Source organism: Myotis lucifugus, unplaced genomic scaffold, assembly GCF_000147115.1.
Source record: "Myotis lucifugus unplaced genomic scaffold, Myoluc2.0 scaffold_1365, whole genome shotgun sequence".
Lineage (NCBI taxonomy): Eukaryota > Metazoa > Chordata > Mammalia > Chiroptera > Vespertilionidae > Myotis > Myotis lucifugus.
This window is the reverse complement of record NW_005872413.1, coordinates 41,144-51,811: the sequence shown is the minus strand read 5'-3', so window position 1 is coordinate 51,811 and position 10,668 is coordinate 41,144. Positions and strand designations below refer to the sequence as shown.

General features: G+C 43.2%; 1 pseudogene; it reads right to left on the bottom strand.

Moving 5' to 3' along the window:
* Nucleotides 1-932: 932 nt before the first annotated feature.
* LOC111824398 lies at nucleotides 933-1,586 on the bottom strand (annotated as a pseudogene).
* Between the last annotated feature and the right edge of the window lie 9,082 nt (nucleotides 1,587-10,668).

The window sequence follows — 10,668 nt, the reverse complement described above, 5'->3', positions numbered from 1 at the left end:
CTCTTATTACAAATTACAAAGCATGAAAGGGATAATGAATTAAACTATTACCATTTATTAGCATTTTGCTAAGTATTTATCATAACATTTCCTACTATGCATGATAAAACAGAATACTAACTATGGGGTTCAGTAATCTATATTATTTTCTCCCCCTTTTCTTAATAATGGATGACACACAAACACACTTCCCAAGACAAACAACTTTACTTTGGTGTTTATTATAAACTAGAGGCCCAGTGCACAAAAATTTGTGCACTCGGGTGGGTCCCTCAGCCCGGCCTGTGCCCTCTCGCAATCTGGGGCCCCTTGGGGGCCCCTTCCCCTGGCTGCTGGCACCAGTTTTCCTCCGGCGCCCAGGCCTTCGCTCTTCGCCGGGAGGGGCCCACGCAGTGGGCGAGGGGCTTAGCTCTTTTAAAAATACTTCTGAATGTTTGGTAAATAACCCTGTAGGAATCTGCTTTCTGGAACATGTTGGTTGTTAAGGGCTGATTTGGGTAATCAACAAAATGTATGTTAAAATCCTAATCCCCAGAACCTCAGAATGTACCTGTATATGGAGATAAGATCTTTAAAGAGGGGATTACATTAAATTGAGGCAGTTCCAGTGGGACCCTTAGCCCATTTCACTGAAGTCCTTATAAGAAGAGGGATGTTGGGGTCCTGCCCAGCAGGTCCAGGGGTTCCCAAAGGTGTGGACGGAGTCGGCGAAGAAGGAATGACACAGAGGCAGCGTTCAGGTAATCATCATAGCCAGGTTCTCTTTTTATTGTCCTGTTACATCTATATTTATACTATTTGATCCTATAAGCATGCCTCTATAAGCTTTTTTTTTGCCGAGGAGAGCATGGGGTCCGTTTATTGGGGGGTCAGTTAAAGGGGGAGCTGGCTAGGGTGGGGTAGGGCAGCAGCTTGTCTGGCCCCCGAGAAACTCAACTTGAGTCCAGAGCCTGAACCGCTTTGAAGCCAAAGTCTTCCTCCACCTTTACCTGCACGGGGGCCAGCTCCGGAGTCAGCGGGACTCCCGCCTGGTGCCCTTCCTGTGGCGCTCGCTGCGCTCGCTGCCTCTTCCACCCGCTGGGCCCCTCGCCAGGGGCCGGGCTGCTGGCTTCTGTGGGTGCTGGCGTCCTCCTGGGCGGGGACAGCCCCTCTTTCTCTGGAGGCTCGTTCTCAGTGTTGCCTGGGGTGGGGGCGTCTGTACCCTGGCTGCCCTCGTCCTCCAGTAAGATGGTGAACTGGCTGGCCCGGTAGTCATCACCATAGGAGTCCAGCACCTTCTTGAGGAACCTCCGCTCCTGCTGGAGTCTCCGTGTTATCCTCTGTACCTGATGGAGCCTGTTCAGGACCCGCTCGTTCACCTGCTTGATCTCCCTGCAGTGCCGACTCCTGTGATTGAGTTCCCGTTGGCACCGCTGTTGCTGGCCTCGGGCTGCCTCCTCCTCTTCGTCTTGCTCCTGGAGGCTGGAGCTGCCCAGACCCCCAGACACGAACTCCACTTTGGTCTCAAGCTCGCTCTCCAGGATGTGACCTGAGAACTTCTCAAAGACCACGGCTGCCACGGACCCCTCTCTCTGCTCCAGCTCCATTTCTCCCTGGCTCCCAGTGCAGAACTTCCAACCTTGCAAGCCTCTAGTTTAAAGTGGCTTGCAAAATGACACAGTCCATCCAATTTCACAGCCAGGCACCCAGGCGCCGGCCTCTAAGCCTCCTGGGAGTTGTAGTTCTCTATGTCCGGCTTGCCTCCCTCGCCCCACCCCCATCCCAGTCCCAACTGAAAGGCCCTGCTGGCTGGTCTAACCCTGTGGCCAGGCATCTGAGTCACCTCGGGTCTTTATTCCTGTCCTGACACCGCGCCATCTGACCACGGAGACTCTCCTCTTGGGAGGCCCCTGGGTCTCCTTCTGGGTCTCCTCAGGCCAGGCACTGGATCGCGTGCCCCAGCAGCGATGCAGCCCTGGCGCCTGAGTCTCCTTCTGGGGCCTGGCTGCATCGCCCCGGGGACCTGATCGTGTGCCCCAGCTGCGACGCAGCCCGGGCCCCTGGGTCTCCTCAGCCCAGGCACCAGATAGCGTGCCCCAGCGGCTTCTGGGTCTCCTGCTGGGGCCTGGCTGCGTCGCCCGGATCCTGTGCCCCAGAGGCTTTGCAGCTCCAGCGCCTGGGTCACCCCGGGACTGGATCTCGTGCCCAGCTGCAACGCAGCCCCGGCCCCTGGGTCTCCTCAGCCCAGGCACCAAATAGCGTTCCCCAGCAGCGACGCAGCCTCGGCCTGGCGCATGGGTCGCCTTCTGGGTCTCCTGCTGGGGCCTGGCTGCATCGCCCCGGGACCGGATCTCCGTGCCCAGCTGTGACGCAGCCCCGGCCCCTGGGTCATCTCAGCCCAGGCACCGGATCGCGGGCCTCAGCAGCTACGCAGCCCCGGTGCCTGGGTCGCCCTCTGGATCTCCTACTGGGGCCTGGCTGCATCGCCCCGGGGACCGGATGGTGTCCCCAGGCAGCTATGCAGCCGGCCTCTGGCCCCGCCTCTGGGTGTTCTCCCATCACTGGTGATCAGGGATCTGAGAAGCCAGGCGGGGCAGGGAAGAGGCAGATCTCCACCTCTTCCCTGCCCCACCCAGCTTCTGCGATTACTGGCCCAGGGCCGGCAAAGGCGGCCTGGCTTCTCTGAACAAAGGCAGCTGGGTTCTCTGGCCCTTGGCTGCCACCTGGGTTGCCTATGCAGTCAGCAGCAGGCGGCTTCTTCCCTCCTTCCCCTTTCGCCTCCCAGCATTGCCGCTACATATGCAAATTAACCGCCATCTTTGTTGGTGGTTAACCACCATCTTGGCTGACAGTTAATTTGCATAAGGATATGCTGATTAGCCAATGGGAAGGGTAGCGGTCGTATGCTAATTACCATGTTTCTCTTTTATTAGTGTAGATACTAGAGGCCCAATGCATGAAATTGTGCAAGGGGCTCATCCCTCACAGCCCAGCTGCCTCATGGCCCCAGCTGCCTCTCAGCCCCACAGTCCCACCCACTGGTCATTCCAGAAGGTCTTTCTGCCGCCTGGTTTAATTAGCATATTAGCTCTTTATTAGATAGGATGTTTTGGAAGACTTCATTGTATATTTGTTTGGATTCATTTTTTGTATTTTTTTTTTAACTTGAGAGAGTGAGAAGAGAGAGAAAGAGAGAGAGAGAGAGAGAGAGAGAGAGATTTGTTGTTCCACTTATTTCACTTATTTATGCATTCATTGGTTGCTTCTTGTATGTGTCCTGATCCAGGATCAAGCCTGCAATCTTGGCATATCAGGAAAATGCTATAACCAACCCAACCAAGCACCCAGCCAGGACTCAGAAGACCTCATTGTTAAAACTTTAAAATACTTGATTCTTTTTACAAGCTAACTAGCTAGCCTGCTGGAGTTTCATGGATACTTATAGATGACACAAGACTCCTGGGTCAGAGATAAATGACTTTATTACTCACAGGGCAGCAAGCACCCAGCATCAGCATGTTTGACACTGGTTTCCTTAGCCTCAGTTCAGAGGAGCAGATGATTTCTGCACACAGTGTGGGTTGTCTTACAGAAATGGAAACCTGCGTTTAAGGAAACTGAATATTTTATACTCATTGTTAGCAAGCCTTCCTTTGCTCCTCTAAAAGGATATGGCCTCTATCTTCCAAAGCTCTTCACTATATAAACAGTTTTGAAAAGATAGTCCAAAACAAAGGCAGTGCCTTTTCTCATAAAACACGAAAAAATGTGAGAACCACGCGAAGAATGGTTTTCCAGCATTCTCTAGGTTAAGTGTCCCTTCTTCATGGAATGGCATCTCTCAGGTGCCCCTGACTTCTCTTAAGTATCTCAAATGCTTCTGTTTAGGCCACTGTTAACCATATGCCTGGCTATGAGTCTATATTTTTCTCTACTTATACACATCCTTTTTTCTTACTACCTTTACTGTTTTCTTCATCTTGATATTCTAAATTATTTGCCTTGCTGTTGAAAATTGTACACAGTTTTATAGGCCACCTGAAATGTCCTTATTTGGGAAATCAGTTAACTGCTCTGCACCATACCAGCTCAAAATAGTGACTTAAAAGAATGGGAATCTATTAATTCTCATAATTCCAAAGGTTAGTTGATAGTTACTTTGCTGCTTCACCTGGGCTCATTCCATGCTACTTCATTCAGGTTGAGGGTAGGCTGGTCTGGAACATCCAGGATGGCTCCACAGCTATATTGAGTCATCGGTGCTGGTCCTGATTCTCCTTCCTGTGGTCTGTCATCCTCCACTGGCTAAGCTGCCTTTCTTACCTGCTGTGCTCAAGGCAACGTTATATGAGGGAAACAGCAGAAGCTGAAAGGCCTGTGAATCCTAGGCTCTAGAACTTACACAACACAACTCCTTTCTTATTCTATTGGTCAGATCAAGTAACAAGACGAAGCCAGATTCAAGAGGATAAAGAAACAGAGCTCATTTTTTTTTGTATGAGTGGAGCTACAAAAAATGATGAGCATAAATATTCTATCCATAGGGAAATTATAATGAATAAACTCACTTTCCTATGATTTTCTGTAAATCACTTCACTTATTTGGAATTTAGTTTCACCACCAATAAAATCCAATTTAAATTAAATGACATGCTCCAGTTTGTTTCAGATCTCTTAGTATGTATACTTCTAAGATACTTTCTAACGTGCCATTTCCTGAGACTAATTAAGCTGAGAAGAAAGTGCAGTGTACCTGTTGAGCTGCGGGGTGTGTTTAAGCTTGCAAGTAGATGAAAGATTAACCTGCATTATAGAAAAGCTACAGATGGCCACTGACAGGGGAGCTAGGGATAGAGATTAGACACACTATCCTATATAACAAAAGGGAAATATGCAACTGTCCCTAACAGTGGAAGGACCTGGAATCACCAATCGCTATGACATGCACTGACCACCAGGGGGCAGATGCTCAATGCAGGAGCCGCCCCCAGGTGATCAGTGCACTCCCACAGGGAGAGCTCCTCTCAGCCACAAGCTGGGCTGATGGCTGCGAGTGCAGCAGTGGTGGCGGGAACCTCTCCTGCCTCCTTGGCAGTGCTAAGGATGTCCAACTGTTGGACATCCCCCAAGGACTCCTGGGCTGCCAGAGGGTGCAGGCTGGGCTAAGGGACTCCCCCCCCCCCCCAACCTTCAACACACAAATCTTCATGCACGAGGTCTCTAGTATTTAATAATTGTGATCAGAGTGATTTATGTAAGTTAAATCATGCCTAGATGGTTCTAAGTGGACTGCAAGCCACAGAATGTATATTCCATTTTTTCCCAGCTCTCCTATCCCTAATGGGAAGAATTACATTTAAAATTATTAGACACTTAAATTATTTAACAATAGGCCTTAAAAATGGCTGAAAGTTTATATCAAGACTTCAATAAGTAGAACAACAAATATATATTTCTTTCTCTTTCTCTCTACCTCTCTCTATCTCTTGCTCTCTCTCATCATCTCTACCTCTCAAATTTAAATAATTAAAAAATAATATTTTATGAGAGATAAAAATCACAGTCATATCATTTGATGCAGAAAAAGCGTTTGACAAAATCCAATACCCTTTATTGATAAAAACTCTCAGCAAGGTGGGAATAGAAGGATCATACCTAAACATAATAAAAACCATATATGACAAACCCACAGTCAACATCATACTCAATGAGCAAAAACTAAAACCATTTCTCCTAAGAACAGGAACAAGACAGGGATGTCCACTCTCACCACTCCTGTTCTACATAGTACTGGAAGTACTAGCCATTGCGATTAGATAAGAAGAAGAAATAAAAGGCATCCAAATTGGAAAAGAGGAAGTAAAACTGTCCTTATTTGCAGATGACATGATACTGTACATAGAAAACCTTAAAGAATCCATCAAAAATTATTAGACTTAATAAATGAATTCGGCAATGTAGCAGGATACAAAATTAACACCAAGAAATCTATGGCATTTCTATACACCAATAGTGAACTTAAAGAAAGAGAGACTAAAAAAGCAATCCCATTTACCATAGCACCAAAAAAATTAAAATGCCTAGGAATAAACTTAACTAAGGAGGTAAAAGACCTATATGTGGAAAACTACAGGACACTAAAAAAGAGATAGAGGAAGACATAAGCAGATGGAAGAACATACCATGTTCATGGCTTGGTAGAATCAACATCATTAAAATGTCCATACTACCCAAAGCAATCTATAGATTCAATGCACTTCACATTAAAATACCAATGACATATTTCACAGACCTAGAAAAAAACTTTCCAAAAATTTATCTGAAATAAAAAAAGACCCCGAATAGCTGCAGCCATCCTGAGAAAGAAGAACAAAGTAGGAGGGATCTCAATATCAGGTATCAAACTGTTTTACAAAGCCACTGTTCTCAAAACTGCCTGGCACAAGAACAGACATATAGACCAATGGAATAGAATAGAGAATCCAGAAATCAACCCAAACCACTATGCTCAATTAATATTTGACAACAGAGGCAAGAACATACAATGGAGTCAAGACAGTCTCTTCAATAAACCGTGTTGAGAAAATTGGACAGTTATATGCAAAAAAAATGAAACTAGATCACCAACTTACATCATACACAAAAATAAACTCAAATTGGATAAAGGACTTAAACATAAGATGGAAAACCATAAAAATATTAGAGGAATTCACAGGCAGCAAAATCTCAGACTTATGCCAAAGCAATTTCTTCACCGATACCGCTCCTAGGGCAATGGAAACTAAAGAGAAAATGAACAAATGGGACTACATCAAAATAAAAAGCTTTTTCACAGCAAAAGAAACCATCAACAAAACAATAAGAAAGTCCACTGTATGGGAGAACATATTTGCCAATGTTATCACCGATAAGGGTTTAATCTCCAACATTTATAGGGAACTCATACAACTTAATAAAAGGAAGATAAACAACCCAATCAAAAAATGGGCAATGGACCTAAATAGATACTTTTCGAAAGAAGATATAAGGAAGGCCAAGAGACATATGTGAAAATATGCTCAAAGTCACTAATTATCCAAGAGATGCAAATCAAAACGACTATGCGGTCTCATCTCACACTTGTCAGAATGGCTATCATCAACAAATCAACAAACGACAAGTGCTGGTGAGGATGCAGAGAAAAAGGAACCCTCATGCACTGCTGGTGGGAATGCAGACTGGTGTAGCCACTGTGGAGAACAGTATGGATTTTCCTCTAAAAACTAAAAATGGAACTCCCATTTGACGCAGTGATCCCACTTCTAGGACTATATCCCAAGAAACTAGAAACACCAATCAGAAAGGATATATGCACCTCTTTGTTCACAGCTAAGATTTGGAAACAGCCTAAGTGCCCATCAGCAGATGAGTGGATTAAAACCAGTGGTTCATTGCCCTAACTGGTTTGGCTCAGTGGATATAGTGTCGGCCTGCGGACTGAAGAGTCCCAGGTTTGATTCCAGTCAAGGGCATGTACCTTGGTTGCGGGCACATCCCCATTTGGGGTGTGCAGGAGGCAGCTGATTGATGTTTCTCTCTCATCAATGTTTCTAACTCTCTATCCCTTTCCCTTCCTCTATGTAAAAAAAAAAATCAATAAAACCTATTTAAAAAAAAAACCAACAACAGTGGTACATCTACACAATGGAATACTACACTGCAGAAAAAAAGAACAAATTCTTTCCATTTGCAACAGCATGGATGGGACTGGAGAGCATTATGCTAAGTGAAATAAGCCAGTCAGAGAAAGATAAATATCACATGATCTCACTCACTTATGGAATATAATGAACAACATAAACTGATGAACAAAAACAGACCCAGAGACAGAGAAGCATCAATCAGATGCTCAGTACTCAGAGAGAAGGTAGGGGAGGGTGGGGGTAAGGGGGAGAGATCAAACAAAGGACTTGTAAGCATGCATATAAGGTTAACCAATGGACACAGACAAAAGTGGGGTGAGGGCATGAGTGGGGGGTGGGGGGGCAATGGGGAGATAAGGACACATATGCAATACCTTAATCAATAAAGGAATTAAAAAAATAATAATAATATTTTTAAAATGACTAAATTTTCTATTATTCATAGTTTTTGTGTTTTAGGATATTCAGATATAAAACACATAAATATAACAAGAATGATAAGAATAAATAAAGATAATTCACTGAAAAATCAATTTGCCTGTTGATTAAAATAGCAAATTAATTGATTGCCAAATTGATTAGGATTTCTTTTCAAAGTTTAATTATTCATTGCTATTAAGCATTTTACCTACATAGTTCTGAGTCCAGTTTGGTTTAATGTCAGGATCCTGCGTGTTCCGTATTCAAGGTAGCATATTTTATATTCCAGTGGGTTTTCCCATATGTGCAAGTGCCTGTCTTTTTTTATATTTTAAGCTTTTCTTGTTTTGCCCCTGCATTTGCTTGCCACTAAAAACACAATGGCCACAGAAATTTTCCTAGTTCCTCTTTAAAATATTTGATATGTTTTATAAGCAATGTCACTTGGGAATTGATCATATGGCACTCTTATTTATTTATTTATTTATTTGCAACTTACCTTCTGGAAAATTGGCTTTTAACAAATTTGCCATCTTGTGAATTGGTTATTTAACATATTTACTAATTGATGAGTTAGCCATTTGCTGAGTTTTTTTAGTTAGTGAATTGGCCATTCCAATAATTGGCTACCATTTAATTGACCTAGAGCTAGTGTGAGCCAGGCTATGAAACCCGACTGTGCATGTCTTGCAAATTTCTGATGTAGTGGTATAAAATTGGCCATGAAGGGAGTGTTTAGATCACAGGAATCTGAAAAAACTAAAAATAAGGGCTATTTTTTTTTTTTGGAGAACCAGTTTATCAGCTGACCATTGCCTAGAATCCATCAATTTTTAATATTAAACCAGGTAAAAATTTAACTTCCTACAAAACTTTCTAAAAAGAATAAAAATATTTATGGCATCTTGAGAATTACCAAAAAAGTAAATTTGGTATATTTCTACCAGAGGTGGTAATAATTATAATCTATAATATTAAAAGCATAATATGCTAGTTAGACCAGATGACCTTCTGGGCGAAGCCGGGGCTGCGAGGGAAGCCCAGGTCCCGGGTGCCAGAGGGAAGCCGGTGCTGGCAGCCAGGGGAAGGAAGGCCTACTCTTGCACAAATTTCATGCATCGGGCCTCTAGTTTAATGATAAAAATATTAGCTACCGATGTTAGCCTCTTCTCTGTATCAACTAGAAGAGGGGTTACTTTACATGTGTTCTTCCATTCAATCCTAAATGCAAATAAGGGCTGGGTATCATCATTCCCATTTTATGTATGAGAAAGCTGCAACTCATAACATTAATGACATAACCTGTATAAATTCACACACTGACTGAACGTGCACTGTGCTTCACCAAATGTGTGTGAAGAGACTGAGTTTTGGTGTCTTTGCTGCAGTCTATTAGGATGTATCTTGATTTGGGTCATTAGTTACAATTTTCTAGACATGAGACAAACCTTCCCACCTCCCCTGTGATATTTCTGCATCAGGAAGGAAATTCTGAAAATTAATTCTGACTTAAAAGGCACATTTGAGAGTTAAAAGGTATTTTTGTATATTTTGAGATATGTTGGTAATGCAAAAAAAGTTAACTCTTCTCCATCCTATATAATAAAAGGCTAATATGCAAAGCGACAGAATGGCAGAACGACTGGTCGCTATGACTCGCAATGACCACCAAGGGGACAGACGTTCAATGCAGGAGCTGCCCACTGGTGGTCAGTGTGCTCCCACAGCCAGGCTCACGGCTGGCAAATGCAGCAGCGGTGGCGTGAGCCTCTCCCACCTCCATGGCAGCACTAAGGATGTCCAACTGACAGACATCCCCCAAGGGCTCCTGGACGAACTGCAAGAAGGTGCAGGCCGGGCTGAGGGACCACCTCCAGTGCACGAATTTTCATGCACCGGGACTCTAGTTAAGATTATAAGAGGCAAACTGCTTGAGTCTTCTGTGTTGTTCCCTTAGTCCATCCTGTGATAAAATTATCTTTAAAATCTGTGATAAACTTGTTTGATTATCACTGTTTAAGTTTGATTCTATTTCTTATGCAGATTAAAATGTTCAGAGAAGAAGTTTACTCTTTAAAACTTAAAACCTCCTGGTAGCTTTCTAAAATAATTAATAGATAAATTTAAGTAACTGATGCAGACTCTTTTTTATCCATATATAAGATTAAAAGTAACTTGTTGAATAAGTATAGTATACGAAAGTAGCATGAGGTGTAGTAAAAGAGAACTGTAGAAAACAGAGCCTTATATTATCTTCATATTTTGTTTTGTTTTTTAGAAGATGAAATAAAAATTTCAGAAAATAGTTTTATAGAGAAATTGGCAAGTTATTAAAATTGAACATTAATTGCCAGTTTTAGGGAATACTAAATATTAATAATTTGGCAATTATACTTGCTATTTGAGTCAAAACTTATATTTTGATAGAAAAAATCTTTTATTGTTAAGTAAATAGTTTTATATCTTGTTCCCTCAATTTCCTAATTAAGAAAGCACAGATGAACATTCAAGGACACGGCATATTTGGTGACATCTAATGAATGGCATTGCTGATGTAGTGCATGGAAAGAAGTGACAAACTTTAGTC